Source organism: Mus musculus, chromosome 13 (assembly GCF_000001635.26).
Source record: "Mus musculus strain C57BL/6J chromosome 13, GRCm38.p6 C57BL/6J".
Classification (NCBI taxonomy): Eukaryota; Metazoa; Chordata; class Mammalia; order Rodentia; family Muridae; genus Mus; species Mus musculus.
The window spans coordinates 37,615,852-37,633,042 of NC_000079.6; the positions used below are offsets into that span (position 1 = coordinate 37,615,852).

Consider the following 17,191-nt stretch of genomic DNA (forward strand, 5'->3'; position numbering starts at 1 on the left):
CATGAAGGTAGAAGAATCCCTTTTCTTTAATACTGCTTCCCAGAAGCTGGACACGATACTTCCAATTTTAGTCCACCGGCCACGGTTTTACCCCATGGACACACCTAGTTTTGCAGAGTCTGGGAAAAGAGGCTCTGGTTCCAGAAAGGCATGCTAAAAATATAGGTTACTGGTACTAAGAAGGAGGCGAAAGTTGTGTGTCTCCGGATGCCTGTGGCAGATTCCACCGCAAGGGTAAACAGCACAAGTGTGTGTTGTCTCAGAGTGGGATGGAGCTCTGTAAAGGAGCTGGGAAAGTGGTCCTGAGCACACCGGGCCTTTGTGCAGCCTTCCTCCCTCCACTGCGCCCTTGGAGAAAAGAGGCATCGGATGCTGGGCTTGCACTCCACCAGGCGGCTGACGTCATCAGCCTGTTATTCAGAGAGGTTCCCACCTGGAGATGGCTCAGACCCAGGATTCAGATCAACTGTATGCAGAGAGCCCCAGTACAGCCCGGCACCCCTCTTCCCAGTACTGTTGGGGTGCTTCTTCAGCCTCCCTACCCTGGCCTGTGGGATCTAAAGACTGTTCCCTCCCTCTGATGCCTGGCAGCCTGTGTCTAACGTGTCTCTGATGACCTCTGGGCTCTGCACATCTGCGTCTCTGCTTCTCATCTCATAACTCAGTGTGTTAGGCCTTGGTCAACACAAAGCACCCACCCAGGTCACCCCCCCCCACACACACACACACAAGGTCATCTTCAGGCCTTGACAAGGAATCTTCAAACTCTGCATTCACCTCTTCTCTCCTTGAACCTCTGGGCTTGGGCTCCATCCCTCAATGGCGGCTGCCACCCTTAGTCCACCCAGAAGCAAACTGCCTATCCCCCACCTCCTCACCGCAACTCTATGCTGTATCTAAGCTTTCCATCCAGGCTCAAAGCAGGGCAGGTCCAAGTGATACTTTATGAAGCACCCTGCGGCCCAAGTGACAGAGAACCAGGTAGCTCGTCCCATGGCTAAATGGAATGCCAGTTTGGAGGCATGTTGTATCCACAGTGACACCAAACAGCTACCCCCCCAAAAAAAACAAAAACAAAAACAAAAACAAAACCCACTAGGGACCTGATTCTCATCAATACTGACTGCTGGAGGTCTGCTCAGCAATGGGAAGACTCGTGACAGACACTCTTGGGAGCCAGAACCGGCTGCTGAGAGAAGCAGTTGCTTGTTCCGAGGGTAAAACACACTCTAAGGCCTTCTGCAAGCTAGACACACCATGCCTTTAGAATTGGGGTCAGCATGATCCACTGTCTGCTGGGGGACTCATTTCAGTGGATTAAGGAGCATTTGGGACAAAGCTGTTGCCAGAGGACTGAGTGTACACGTGGGTGGACTGTGGGCACACACTCTCACTCTGCTGGGGCTGCCTCCACCAGGAGAGAGGAGAGCTGGCCTCTCCCTCACAGCTGTCAGTGTCTGAATCTGCTGCCTCATACAGCAGATTCCAGGCTCTGTGACTTTGGATCCTAAAACTTTCAGCACAGTCCCCCAAATTCTCAGACTTTAGGCCTCGGTTTGAGAATAACACTACCAATGTCTTTGTGCATTGGTCTGTAGGTATGTGTTGCCATCATCTGACACTCCATCTTGTAGACAGGCTGCCCTGGGGCTTCTAGCCACAGCCAGTTCCAGTCACCTGTAAGTCCCACAGTCACTGGACAGCCTCCCCTAAGCATGGGTGACCATTTCCCCCTAGCTGTATGAATAGAGTCACATCTTGTTAACCTTTCTTCTCTACAACCAGACCATGGGCAGTTAGTGCAGATTACAAGCAGCTGAAAGGGAGTGGGAGAGGGAGAGAGGACTGGACTCTGAAGTCAGAGACTCAGGTGCCCCCTCAGACTCTCCTTCTGTGGGGGAACTCAGCAGGGCCAATCTCGAGGGGTTCCTTGGGTAGTCACAGCTGCTCTGCCATGCTTCTGTCACTGCGCTTTTCCCCTGTCACTGGAATCTTCTCCAAGTCATAGAGAACACATAAAGACAGAGCTTCCCGCTGCAAAAGAAAGTAGAAAATACCAGAGCCAGGCATGTGAGGTGGGCGCTGCAAAGCCTTTGCATCTCTGGATGAGTGATGTGAAACTGGAAAATAGAAATCCCGGGTCTTCACGGAGCCGAAAGTGGCATATGGCCACTGGGATGAAATATAAGATACATTTTTTAAAAGTTACCATTATTTTCATGTAAACACACTACAATAAAGTAAAATTTTAAAATGATGCAGAATAAAATATTAAATAATAGCATAGAAGTCGTGGAAATTGAAATTGTCCAGTTGGCAGCCAAATGCTCAGTAGGTTCTAAATAAATAAAAATAATTTTCTTGGAATAGAAAAAAAAATAAGGCTCAAATGTATGTAAAATTTTAAAGTGAACAATAATATAATGAATTTTAAAATAGAGAGGGGAAAGTGAAATTCAAAAGTGAGTGAGTGGGGTGCTTGATACAGCTTAGTGGGTAGAAAGGCTTTGCAGGCAAGCCTGAGAACACGAGTTCGATTCCCGGTCCGGGTGCCCACATAGTAGAAGGTGAGAACTGGTCCCTACAGGTTGCCCTCTGTCCTTCTCACATGCACGAGTCATATACACACATGCAATGAATGAATAAATGTGATTTTAAAAGATTAAAAATGAGCAAATAAAAATAAAATGCACATGGGCCTAGGCCGATGGTTCGGACGGTAAACCGTTTCCTCCTAAGCATGAAGACCCAGATTTGATCCCCAGCACCCACATCAAATCAAAGCTGAGCATGGGGCCTGAAGAAAGGGCTCTGAGGTTAGAGAGCCTGCTGCTCTTCCAGAGGACCTGAGTTCAGTTCCCAAAACCCACGCCAGAGGCCTCACTACCGCCTGTAACTCCGGCTTCAGTGGATCCAAGGCTGCCTTCTGGCATCTGTGGACACTATGAGAGACACAAGAGAGACACTCGAAAGTAAAAAAAAGAAACCTTAAAAATAAAAATAAAACGGGTATTACTCTATGCACCTGTGATTCCAGTGCATTGCACAAGGAGAGGGGTGTAGCCTGCAGCTCACTGGCCGGCCATTCTGATCAGTAGAGTCAGGGAGACCCTGGATCCAGGGAAGAGCTTATATCTAAACACAAGGGAAGCAGCCAGGCATACTGGTTTACGCCTGTAACCCCAGCACTTGGGAAGCACCTGCAGGCAGATCTCTGAATTCTAGACCAGCCTGCTTCATACAGCAAGTTCCAAGCCAGCCAAAGCTCCATAGCAAGACCCCGTGTTAAAACACAAAAACAAATAAACACAACAACAACAAAACCTAAAACAAAAACAAAAAAATCAAGGTAAGCAACTCTTGAGGTGTAGGTGTGACAGGACACCTGGGGTTGTCCTCTGACTTTCACGTGTGCAATCACACAAATGCACAATTCAAGGGAGCTGAACTATAGATGCAGTCAGCCTAGGTACCTGCTGATGGATGAATGGATAGAGAGTGTCACACACACACAACATACACTCACTCATGCACACTCACATATACATACAACATACATTCGCTCATTCACATACTCACACAACACATACACACACAACACACACACACACGCACGTGCACACACACACACACACATACACACACACACAAATACTGCTTTTTTTAAAGACAGCTTCCTCTGTGGCCTAGGCTGGCTTCAAATGCCTCCTCCTCTTCCTCCTCCTCCTCTTCCTCCTCCTCTTCTTCCCCCTCTTCCTCTTCCTCTTCCTCCTCTTCCTCTTCCTCCTCCTCCTCTTCCTCCTCCTCCTCCTTCTTCTCCTCCTCCTCCTTCTCTTCCTCCCTGTCCCCTGATGCCAGGATTTCAGGTTAGGATCACCATGTTTGGCCTAAAACTTTAAGTTTTGTTTTGTTTTGTTTTGTTTTGTTTTGTTTTGTTTTGTTTTGTTTTGTTTTTTTCTTTCATCGGCCCTCTAGTGTGCAGCTGCCCTAGCAGGAAGAAGGGTGGCAGGAAGGGGTGGCTCTGTGACAGCCTGGCCTCCGAAAGTGGCGGCTTCTCAGTGGTTTTAAAGGTCACTTGCTGACCTGACCGTTGCTGAGACTGAGGAAACACACACAGGAAGTGTTATGCAAGTGAGCAGAGAGACTCACAGGCTCCTGCCAGGAGGTCTGAGCCGATGCTTCGTGCTTTGTGCCACCCTGTACAGGTTCCCACCTCAGGAGCCCTCCAGTACCACAGCTGTGGCCACAGCCTGGCCGGATGACAGACAGTCCTGTGTGTGTCCCCCCCCACACTGAGCTGACAGCTGAGGACTGGACAGGATGGCACCAGTCTCCACCAGCTAGGGACTTTTCAGAGCAGGTATCATGAGAGCTACTAGAGGACTTGTGACTTTTGTCCCACAGTCAAACTTCAGGATTGCACAAACCACCAGCCTGGAGTGACCTTGCCTTGTGGGGAAGCAAGAGGAGCCCAGGCTCCCACGCAGACAGTAAGTCCACAAGGGTACAGAGTACCAGCGCTCTGAGAGCTTAAAATACACCCACAGGAGGAGTGAGGCCGGCTGGCTGCTCACCTTGGATCTGCACAGCACAGAACAAAGGGAGCCCTGCCTTCGTGACAGACAAATCCAACCCCAAAGTCCCTTTTCACACACATAGCCCTCATTGGCCAATGGCTCTTTGGCCTTCCCCTCTTCTTCCTCTTCCTCCTCCTCTTCCCCCTCCTTTTCCTCCAGGCTGACAAGCAGACAGACCCAAGGTCACCCCATGTCTATACTAGCCTGACAGCCAGATGGCCTCCTTCATCACCCAGCCTTCTCTGCAGGCTACATCCCAGATAGGCTGGGAGCTGACCCAGCATCTTAGAAAATTCGAAAATTTACCCTTTCCTCTCCCTACCCCCACCCCGCCGCCAGCAAACCCAGGTCACTCCAGTTCTAATCTCCTACTCGCTTCTGCTGAGTCTGCACTGGTTTGGGACTAGATGGACCAAGCCCTGAGCTCTTTCTGCAATATTCCACATTTGACCACAGTAGGTCACCATGTGCTATAGAGGTGGCAGGGCCTAGCCTGGTTTCTATATCATTAAAAAGAGTTGCAGATGCCTTCCACTGGCTTTTGGTAACTCATCCAAAATCAGGAAACAGGAAGAAAACTGAGCTCCTGGAACTGTGGCCCCTCCCTCTCTTCCACCTGGATTATATGTTTCCTGTTCGTACATAGAAACTTCCAGAATGGTCAACATGGTGATGGGTGAGCCGGGCGTGGTGGCGCACGCCTTTAATCCCAGCACTTGGGAGGCAGAGGCAGGCGGATTTCTGAGTTCCAGGCCAGCCTGGTCTACAAAGTTAGTTCCAGGACAGCCAGGGCTATACAGAGAAACCCTGTCTCGAAAAACCAAAAAAAAACCAAAAAACAAAAAAAGATGGTGATGGGTGATGGGAACCGGTTTGACCATCAGCAAAGCTGGAGTGGTATTGGATGGGACGGTTTCAAAGTCACCAGGCTGACCTCAGAGCATCAAAGTGTGATCTTTTGACAGTGCAGGCTGATACTTTGCAGATAGTGCACGGTGGGCACGCTTTGTGAAAGTACTCTAGCCAGCATACTCCTGCTAAGTCAGCCAGGACACTACATGAGAAAGACGTAGCCCAAGGCCAGCACGCAGCTGCTGTGTGAGGACAGGAGTGACAGGGTACCATTCTGGGCATCTAAATATAATAGGCAATAAGCTTGAGTCACTCAGACTTAGACTTTATGAGCCAGCCATGCTTTGATGGCATACCAGGTCACAAACAGTTCTCTTCCTTGGGCTACACAGGCCCATCCTCTTGTTAGGTCCTCTCACACTCCCTCTTCCATCACATAAAACAGGATGATAAACCTGAACCATGATGACTAGAGATAGCAGATAGCAGCTACCTGAAGGAGACCCTGGACCAGGGCAGATATAACTATGGTGGCCTCAAGCCAAAAAATCACTCACAGAGCCAGACAGAGCCAGCTCTCCTCACTGTCACATGAAGAGAGAGAGACAGGCTCAAGACTTCTTTTTCTACTTGAAGCCTGGTTAGGCTTAGAGTTTAGCATAGCCACAGTGTCCTCTTGAGGCAGTGCACACTAGAGAAAGATTATTATCCCCTGGACAGGACAACATTCAAGGTGTAGGAATGATCAGACATTCACAGATATACACACACCACAGAGACAGAGAGATAGATACATATACACACAGACACACACACCACACTGATAGACACACATACACCACACATGCACACACAGATAGATACACACATAAAAATACACGCAGACATACACAGATAACCACACATAGAGATACAGACATTCACAGACACACACAGAGAGAGATAATCACACACACATACATAGATAGATACACAGACACTACAGAGAGACACACAGAAATCAACACATATAGAGAGATGCACACACATAGACACACAGAGATATACACACAGAGATGCACACAGAGAAATATACACACAGAAACACACACACAGAGAGAGAGAGAGAGACAGAGAGACCAGTTTCTAGCATCTACTTTCTAATTAAATGTAACAAACCACCAGCTAATTCATGCCATCAACTAACACGGACAATGTGGGTGGAGCCGCCCTGGGGTGTTAAAGCCTTGGACTTCAAGGCTCTTCGTGGTTGGCAGCCTCTCCACTCCTAGGACAGCTACAGGTCCTTAACAAAATGTCATGTCTGGGTCATCTACCCGGTCATATTGACTCACCAGTCAAACACTTCCTTTCTATTGTGTGGGACTCAGACATACTAGGGTTGAATGTAGTCCTTCAAGCATCATAGACTGGAAAGTTAACCTCCAGTTTCACACGCTCATGGTGCAGAGGTGGGGACTCCAGGAGGCTGTTAGGGCAGGTGGGAGTAGGAATCCTAGGATGGTATGTGTGGCTCTTAAGGAAGAGGAAGAGAGACCCAGACTAGCACATTTGTTAGTCTGTCTTACCATGTGCTGACTTCTGTCAGGTGACTGGAGAGATGGCTCCGTGGTTAGAAGTATTTGTGGCTCTTCTAGGGAACCCTAGCTCTGTTCCCAGTATTGATGCCAGGTGACTCAGAGTGCTTGTAACACCAGCTCTAGGGAATCTCACTCCTTTTCTTGGGTTCCAAGGGTACCTGAACACATACACATACAAATACACACTTACATAAACACATAAAAACTAGTAACAAAAAGAAAACTTTTAAAGTACTTTTATTTGTTTTAAACATTGTTACTCTTTTATTTATTTTGAAACAAAAAGTTGCAAAACACACACACACACACACACACACACACACACACACAAATTAGCCAAACCCAAAGTCTAAACAACTTAACCAACTTCTGCACAGCTAGAGTATATTTATATATTTTTAATAGTTTACTTAGCGTTATTTTATGTTCATTGGTGTGAGGGTGGAACTGAAGTTACAGACCATTGTGAGCTGCCATGTGAGTGCTGAGAATTGAACTCGGGTCCTTTGGAAAAAGAGACACTGAGCCGTCTTTCTAGCCCCATATTTTTATATTCTGAAGCTAAATAAACAAAGGTGTAAAAGGATGCCCACCCAGGGCCTGGCACGGGCTAAATATTGCAGATCTAATCTCTTACCTGCAATTCTGAATCCAGATATCCCCTGAACGCTGAAACTCTCTCTTTTTGGCTGTATTAATTGTGGTGACATTGCTGTGACAATAACTGACTGAAACTTGGTAGGGAAGATGGACTTGGGCTCAGAGTTTCAGCCCATCATGGCAGAATAGCTCACTGCAGCGAGAACACACCATGGAGTCTTTTCAGATCATAGCAGACCCCAAAGCAGACAGACCTGAGCGAGGAGCGAGAAGCGACTCCAAATGCCTGCTCCTGGATGTAAGAGAGGGCACATAAACATATCTGTGTAGGGGCTGCCTTAGGAAGAAGCATTGGAGTCGCTGTTGCCTGCAGAAGGAGAGAAGGGACTGCGATGGACGCAGAAGGAAACTGAGGCTGCCTGGCACACTTCTCATGTACAGTGGAATGCTCCCACCACATGTTAAACACATTGTAAGATTATCAAGTAAAGGGTTAATAAATGTTTAACTCCCATCACGATGGGAGGAGCTGAGCCTGGTGGCACAGGCCTTGATCCCAACACTTGAAAGGTGGAGGCAAGAGGGTTAGGAGTTCAGGGTCAGCCTCGGCTATGAGTTGAAGGCTAGCCTGGGCCAACTGACCTTGTGAAAAGAGAGGAGTGGAGGAGGGGATGGAGACAGGGAGACAAAGAGGGACAGAGAGACAGAGAGCAGAAAAAGAAAGGGAGAAAGGGAGGAAAGTGGTGAGCGACAGAAGGAAGAAAGGAAGATTCACCGTATTTGTGTCAAGAGTCCCTGAAAATTCAAATCTCTGTACCATTAACGGGAATCTAAATGGTGCAGACCCTGTGCAAAACAGTACGGAGTGTCTTCCAAAAGTTCAACAGAGAGAGATGGCTCAGCAGGGAAGAGCTGCTGCTCTTGAAGGAGACCAAAGTTCAATTCCTGGCACCTACTTAGTGGCTCGCAACTGTCTCTAACTCCAGTTCCAAGCAATCCCACCCCATCTCATGACTACTGAGAGCATGACACACATGTGGCACATAGATACGTATGCAGTCAAAACATCCACATACATAAAACATCAAAAGTGAATGAAATAAAAAAAAAGAAGCGCATAACCCATTAATTCCACTTTTGGGTATATGTCCAAAGTGATGTGTTTATAAAGAGATAAGGGAGGGGGGTATGTTCTATGGGGCTGTGGTGAGTGGTGGAGGGGAGGGAAGGAATGCCTCAGCATGGGTCCAGCCACACGATGAAGACAACTACAGTATCATACAGAATAGAGTTTATTCAGGGCATGGGAAGAGGAGTCAAGAGGAAGAGAAAGGCAGAGAGAGGGAGAGAATAGAGAAGTAGAGGAGTAGAGGCCAGCCATGATCACATGAAGAGAGGAGGGGAGAAGGGAAGGCATTAGCAAGAGAGCAAGAGAGCAAGGAGGGGGCAAGCAGCCCCTTTTATAATGAGTCAGGCACACCTGGCTGTTGCTAGGTAACTGTGGGGCAGAGCTTAGACACAATGCTCACACAAAGGAATTAAAAGCAGGGATACAAAGGGATACAACCTGTCCATGGTCAAAGAAGTAGGCAAAAGCAAATGGCTCCAGGGCAGAGGCTTTTTAGGTTTGCAGGACAGTGGGCAAGGTCGAGTGAATGGTCAGTGGATCTGAGCTGCTGTCAGTGAGGACTGGTAAGCTCTGGGAACAGATGCAGAGCCCAAGAGTCCCAGAATCCAATCCTGATGCTGGTACCAGGAGTGCTGACCAAGTGGACCATGAGCCCAGATTGTCACAAGTGCCAGCCTCCTCGATGACTCGTAAGTAGTCATAATGAGGTGTTTGAGCTAGACCCCTTGTGTCCCTCATGAGGATCCCACACAATGAATAAGAGGCAAATCTTCACCCTCGGGTTTTACCATTTGGACTTTTTTTGTTTTGTTTTGTTTTTTCCTTCACTTTTTTCCCCATTAAAGTCAAAAGAAGTGCTTTTCTTGCCTTTCTTGCTCAGCTAATTTAGACTGATTTTGTGGTTCCCACAGTTTATTTGAGGTTCCCTCCTTTCCAATAAAATGTGGCCCAAGATGATCTTCCAGCGCCAAGAGCACCTGCCCAACAGGGAGGCGGAGCCTCAAGTATCTGTAAAGTTCCAATCCGACAACAAAACCTGTTCACTGCTCACGCACACCCCAGGGCTCCTGTGGGCTTTGGCTTCCTCCTGTGTACCCACAGACCAGTTAAAAAGACAAGCCCAGCCTTGCTCAGGGAAGGGATGGATCACAGGGTCAGTGGCCAACACATTAGAAGAACCAAAGACCCAGTGGGAGTGGGATAGCCCAGCAGAGGTAGAGTTTCCGACGCTTGCCCTCAGGCCAGGAAAAGGAACTTCATTCGTCCCCAGATTCAAAGCAGTCCGTTCAACCACAGAGGAGCAAGGAAGAGATACCTGGCTTCCCTCTTGCCTCGGCTCCTCTGTTCACCCATCCTCACTGGCTCTAAACCAGCCAAAAGTCGGAGGCAATGAACACTGGGAACACATTTTGCAATAGGCAAATATCAGCTACCCAGAGTCCCTCAGGTATGTAGACAAAGAGGCCCAAAGTCCGATGTGTGCAAGTGCAGTGGTGGCCCTGTAACTGTCCTGGCTAGAAATGAAGATATTCTAAAAAGATATTCCAACCCTGTCTCTCAATTTCAGTATCAGCTACTGGAACAACGGGCCTACTGATGTGGGAATTACCCCAGGTTTCTCACGATAGGCAAAATAAAGGGGGGGATGGTCTGAGAAAGAGATTCCACACGGTTCTAACAACTTGTGAGACCACCTTATAGAACGAGACTGAAGCCCAGAGACAGGTCAGTAGTGGGCAGGACCACACCTTGACCAGCCCATCCTTGGCCCTCTATGTATGCTTTGAGCTCCCTCCAGGTCTCTGAAGACAGATTTAGGGAAGGGACTCGCTGCATCTCTTCTCCCTTCTTCCCACTGTGGCCATATTAAATAGGTATCTTTCTTCTGCTTTGCACTGTTAATGTGGCGCTTTTAATTGCCTTAGGCTTCTTGAGAATAAGTGGCCAGACCTAACTTGGGTACAGTGGTAAACCCCCAAATCTGATAATGGCCCCAACTCAGGGGAGTGTCTCTGTTATTTTTTCATCTGTCTGGTATTTTTGCTTTACGTGACTGACCCACAGACACAGGGCTCCCGGAATTTAAGCCTCATGTTCCGATTCTTCTACCTGTGAACTTCCAAAGTAGTTTGCACCTCTGGTTCCCTTTATTAGGCTGACCACCTACGTGGAGATCCCTTGCCCTGCAAATACGGGCCCACTAGACAATTGTGTGAGAGACTGTTGTATGGTGGACGTTGTCTGCCGAGACACAAACAAACATCTACCCGCCCTAGATGGAGACCGGACAATGGATCAAAGTGTGCAGACCATCTAAGTCCAACTTAGGGAACCCATGAGTTTTTTTGGGGTTATTTATAGAAACATAGTTGAGGGTTTACTTACTGGAGTGGAAATGACCCAACGACAGCTATGACATGAAAGCCCACCCCTAGCATAGGTGGCATCTCACAAAAGCTGGAGATCTAGAGCACACTGCACAGCTCCGAAGGCTGGAGAGTGTCCTTTCCAGATGACTCGGTTGGTCTGAGTCTCTTCCAGGCAGCTCAGCTGGTCTCTGCTTCTCCCAAGCTGCTTGGTGGCTCTTTGCAGATTGGCTTGTCTGAGAGTGACTCCCATCAGTCATTACCTTTACTTACTACTGGGGAGGGAGGGGCCTGCTGAATCTCCATCAGTTTCAGGGACTTCCTGAGGCTATTTTGAGTTGCTTGCTTCCTGTATCCCTATAATCCCTGTAGTATTTCACCTCCCTGTAAACATCCTGTCTTCAGAAGTTTCCTTCCAGGATAGAAAGTTTTCATCTAGGAAGAAAGTGCGATACAACAGATAAGGGCCAAAAGCTGGGCTCCCAGGGTCAGAAGCCAGAGGTTACGTAGGTCAGCAGGGCCCAGCTGGACCATAGATTAAAAATGAAACTGTTCTTACTGTAAGTCCAGAGGAAGCATCTGACCTTGCCTGGTTGAGCCCTCCATACAACCTGCCTTACTGGATGAGGCAGATGCAAGTGATGTCACAGAAAACAGCCACAAGAGGCACAGTTATGCCTGCCTGTCCCTCCAGGCTACTCTGACCTTGTTAGCTCATCAAGAATGAGGAAGGGAAGGACCATGATTCCTGTCTCATAGTGCGGGAAAACAGACAAGGGCCAGCACAGAGGCTCAAGGTGGCACTGGACTCAAAAGCCACAGTGCGTGGTGCAGTCGAGGGATGTCCCTACTGATATTGCTGTTGTGTCTAGAAAAGGCTTAAAAACAAGAAATGATGGAAAGGCAGTCAAAGATAAAGAAGGGACCCATGGCGGGCAGGGGAGATGGTAACTCCCTGGAATGATGGTGCGTGGCGGGCCCAGCCTTGCCAGCTGAGGTTCACCATTCCAGAAAAGCAGTGGTGCCCTTCCCCTACCATCCCCTACCCCTGGAAATCCAAGAGGTTGAAGGTTCTAAGTGAGCAAAGCCACTCCCCTTCTCTCCCAAGCCAGAAGAACACCCGTTCTCAGCCCTTTCCTCTCTTGGGGCTGATGCTTCGGGCGGGCGCTGTTTCCTTTTCTGGGAGGCGCTGATATACAAGGCAGAGGGAGATGCGGCATGGACACTGGATGTATTTACCTGAGTGTCCACAGTGGCCTCCTAGCAGAAAGTGGAACTTGCGTTGGGGCTCCCAAGCATCCCATCCTCCCCACCCACAGCAGAACGCCTCAGTCCTTACTGCAATGGCACAAAGACCATTTCCCAGGCACACCCAGAGCTGGGGAAGACGAGCAAAGCTTGTTCTATTCCCGCCAGCTACACGAATGCATGTGTAGGACAGGAACTCGGGCTGGGTTTGGCTACAACTAGAAACCCCTCTCTTGCTGGGGCAGCTCAACCTGTGCAGACAGATTCTGAAAACGCATGCAAATCGTACTTTTGCTTAGTTTTCACTCCAGAGGTATCACAAGAAGATGTCCTTTTTCATAGGTGTATGTAACAGAAAAGCTCCCCAGGAGGCAGACGGAAACTTCCCTGCACATCTGGCCATCATTCTAACCGCATCCTGTAACCTAGCATCCTGACTCCTCAAACGCCCAAAGCCCTGCTTACTGGCCAGATGGTCCTTTACCATCCGCTCCCCCACAAGGCTGCAGATGAACGTAGCGATTGCAATTCCCCCCCCCCCGCCCCCCAGTTAGGGAAAATGACTCTTTAGTTCACGAAGTCCCTCTGATTGTGGTCCCCAGAGTCAGTAAACAAACAGCTTGTCCTTGGAGCCATTGCCTCTCCATTCCTGAGCAGTGGCACCACACAGGCCAACAGCCATCCCCTGGGCTGTGTTACAGAAGGGGCATTCTTGGCCCTCCACGGTCTGAGGATGCCACATTACTGATGGGGACAGATGTTCGTGTAACTCAGCATAACTCTCTTGAGCCTCGTTTCATTTTTTTTTTTTCTGGAGACCTTTTGATTTGGGAACAAAGCCCCTGGCTGCTCCTGGGTTGGCCTGGCCTATAAACATCCTGGTCTGAATTTACCGAGGTGGGTTGCTAAATTTAATTGCCAGTTTCCAGGCCATGTGATGGTGGGTAACAGGCCAGCTCACCTCGTGAGTTAGCCAAGGGTTTTAAATAAATGCTTTCTGTTGGAAAGGATGATAAAGATTCCTATTATTCACTGCTGGGCCTGGAGATTGAGCAGGTCCTGTTTTTACAAGGGAGGCACAGTGGTGCTAATCTTACAAGCTCCGTCACTCCCCACTGTTGAGGAAGACGGCCTTGCCCCCCACCCTCCCTTGAGGAAAGAGCTCTGGCCAGGCTTCAAGAGACCTTTGCCAGCCCAATCCGTCTGAGGTCTCTGTGACCTTGGGACACAAATAGCTCTGTGGACCAGCCTCAGCTTCTCCATCCAGGAAGAGGAATGTACCACAAAGCATCAGGAGCCATGGCTGGCATGTGGGGTTTTCAACAACCATGTTACAGGCATGCAAGGGCATCTGAGCTAGCACATTCAGATGACCAGGCCACAAGCCAGCCAGAGTCATCACACCCTTCTCACTCATGTCCTTCACGATACCAGAGACAATGGAAGGATGCCACTGTGCTGTGTTTCTTTAATACCTTCCTTACAAAGCCCTTCTCACTGAAAGCTCACTCCGCCCCCACCCCAGGAAATTACTCAAAGTGTCCAGAGAAGTTGCAGCATAGTCTTGACTCAGAAACCTGTAAGCAATGCAGTCTTGGGCTGTACCTCACTTGTTCCTGATCACTCTGTCTGTGCAGCTTCACATCCTTTCCAGGGATGCTCAGTTTTGAGGTGCACCGGCCTGGGTTCATCAAATTTCAGTGCACCTCAGAAACCTTTTTGGAAGGCCCATTACTGCTTTGGTGGCCCAGCTGCTGAGGCCCGAGTCTACACGTCCTGATCAGGCTCCCAAGATGTGCACACGTAATGAGTTCCCTGATGATAATGATGTCAGTCTAGGGACCACTACTTCAAGAAACACCAAAAGATTTCCTTGAGAGGGTTGCTTTTAGATGTATAATGCTCAGGTCACCCAAGGTCCATTTAGCATTTCCTTAATATGAAGAGTGGCCTCCTGTACCCCTGGAATTGCTGTGTTCTCCTCTTAATACCTACTTCTGGTTCTTCCTCTCTTTTACTCCAGTGGTAGTAATAATTAACACCAGTGTTGGGATGGATCGCATGGCCTTTACCACTAAGCCGTTACGCTTCTCATTCAAAAAGGCATGATTTCTTACTTTGGGTTTGGGAGTGCGTGGGGACTGGAGAGCTGTGGGCCTGGAACAAGAATGTGATCTACACATGTCCAAACCCTGGAAATCTTGTCCTGAGATCCACAGGAGTAGGATGCCCTGCCCCGGGCCTGCATGTCCCAGTGCACATAGCCCTGTGTCCCTAACCTTCTCCTCAGCAGAGGAGATCATGTACCCAGGAGCCAGGTTAAACTACCTTTCCCTCTAAGAGGTCATGAGTACATGGAATTCTTCCTCATGCAAATGAGACATCCCCAGCACCTTGTCTCCAGCCAATGATATATAGTCACCCCCTCAAAGGTTTAAATATTAAATGGTCTTTGTTGCCACCAACAAATTGAACCAGTTTTCCAAAGTTGCTCTCGTGTGTGTGTGTGTGTGTGTGTGTGTGTGTGTGTGTGTGTGTGTGTGTATGTATGTATGTGTTCTTTGCCTGAGCACTCACAGCCAACCAAGATTCTGCCAGCACACAGTAAAGCTTCCCTCACTACAGCCCAGCTCCTGTCCAAGGGGTCTGGCTACCCGAGGGAGAAGCAGGTTGGCTGGCAGGAGTGAGTTGAGATGCATTGCCCAGGCTGGCGCTGAATTCCTAGGAACAGGGATTCCTCTTGCCTCTGCCTTCCAAGTAACTGGGACCACCATGTGTGCCACTGTGACGAGCATCTCCCCTGACTTTTAATAAGTTTGTCATTTGGCACCTGGAACTTCTACCTTCTGCATGCCACACAGCATGCTTTTCATGCAATTCGAACTTGAGTAGGATTTGAAAATCCGTATCCTTTGGAGTGGAAACCATTTCATAGGTGCGAATGAAAAGGATGAAGTAGAGGAAGACGTAAGTGAAGTAGGGAAATAATGGTCCGATACCGCCACTGCCCTCCCTCTCATCCTCCTCACTTGGGTGTCTTGTGCCATGAGCTTGGGGTGTATAAAAGATTGAGTGAAATACAGCCTGGTTCCAGCGACATGGAGACTAGAAGAAAAGCTGGAAGGGAACCAGAGCTTCATAGCCTCAAACGCTTCAGTACATCTTTTGAGCAGAGGGGTTGGCTTACCACTGTCTTTTAAGGATATTTGTGCAAAAGAGCAGTGGTTCTCAACTCATGGGGTCACGACTGCTTTGGGAGTTGAGTGACCCTTTCACAGGGGTCACATATCAGATGTCCTGCATATCAGACCTTTACATTACAACTCATAACAGTAGCAAAACTAGTTACTGAAGTAGCCAACAAAATAATGTTATGGTGGGGGAGGGGGTCACCCCAACCTGAGGAACTGTATTCTAGGGCGGCAGCACCAGGAAGGTTGAGAACCACTACTCTAGAGCAAAGGCCTGATTTTCTTGCTGCCCTGTTTAATAACAGCAATGTCACCCCTAGGCGAAGGGTACAGGTTTCCTGGCAGTCCATAATAAAGGACTGGGGCTCCTTCATGTCCTCACCCTCTGTGTGTAGAGGTGTCTGTCACATGGCCCTGAGGAACCACCATTTAAAAGCTGCAGCATTCTGGTTGTTACTGTGGGCACTTTAAAGTGTCTTTTCTGTCTAGCCTGGGGCACTGCTGTGTATCTCTAGCCAGCACACTCAAGATTTAGCACAGCAGACTGAATTGTTGATCCTCTGAGGAAGTGAAATCTCAGAACCTTTGCAGCTCTGGCAGTAGCCACAAAGATGAAAGCATCCCTCTCCCATCTGAGGCAGACAGTTCCTCTGCTTATAATAAAAACACCACCTGACCAAACTCTTCTGTTCAGAGAGCAGTCCTGAAAAGTTGTAGGACATTTGAGCCCACTGTGAACCCTCAGACTGTGTTGTATACTGGAAAAACTATTTCTAGTTGTGGTGTGGCTCAGCCTCAGCACATACCTTTAATCCCTCTGGCTGGACTGTGGATACACCCTTAGTGCACACCTTTAATCCCAAACAATGAAGGTAAAGTTAGTTTGTAGACAGAAACACCACATTTGAAAGTAACGTCTAATTGAGTGGCAGACAAAGTGATGAGTCAGAGAAAGATTTGGCAGAATAGGACATGACAAAGTATCATGAGGACAGAGAGAAAAGAGAGGCTACTTAAGAGAGCAACAAGGGAAAGGGGGCAGTTTTACTAGGATAGTTGTTCAGAGACAGGTTGCAAAGAGAGAACAAGCTAGACACAAGTGAGGACAGGATGAGCCAGAGAATGAGGAGTCAGATTAGAACTGATAGGCAAAAGTTAGTTAGGTAGTTAGTATGAACCCAAACAGAACAATTCAGTCAAAAGCCGAAAGAAGCCAGTTTGAATCAGTCAGCTTAGAGAGGAGTTTTGAGCAGAACAGCAGAGCTGATCAGCCAGCCAGAGTTCAGAAAGAGCTAGGAAGGGGTGAGCTTTTTCATCGGTAAGTCTCAGAGGTGGATTAGGTTGTAGGGAGGCTAGATGCTTTCAAGATTAGACCTAGGTTAGCAGACTGAGGCAGCAAGCCTCCGAGACAGTTAACATCTGAGAAAATAAAAATTACTACGATCCTGAAGTGGTTAAAGATTAAAGAATAACCCCGTATAAGGAATTCTCCCAGCTTGTGTGTAAATAGCAATGGTCATATTTAAAAGGTTTCCGTGTGAATGGAATCAGTTCATTCTGTGTAGCTGTAGAGAAATGAACTTAGACACAGAAAACCTTCAGGTCAATGAATCGAATAAGGCAAACTCTAACTGGAACTATCCCAAAG

General features: G+C 48.2%; 1 long non-coding RNA gene across 2 annotated transcripts; it reads right to left on the bottom strand.

Moving 5' to 3' along the window:
- Positions 1-749: 749 nt before the first annotated feature.
- Gm40915 lies at positions 750-11,720 on the bottom strand. 2 transcript variants are annotated; one of them, XR_873251.2, is made up of 4 exons: positions 11,664-11,720; positions 11,124-11,539; positions 6,998-7,167; positions 750-2,034 (listed from the first exon to the last, which is right to left on the bottom strand). It is a non-coding gene; the product is annotated as a predicted gene, 40915 (long non-coding RNA). The 2 variants fall into 2 exon arrangements; XR_873252.1 differs by lacking the exon at positions 750-2,034 and adding an exon at positions 2,636-2,942.
- Positions 11,721-17,191: the final 5,471 nt, after the last annotated feature.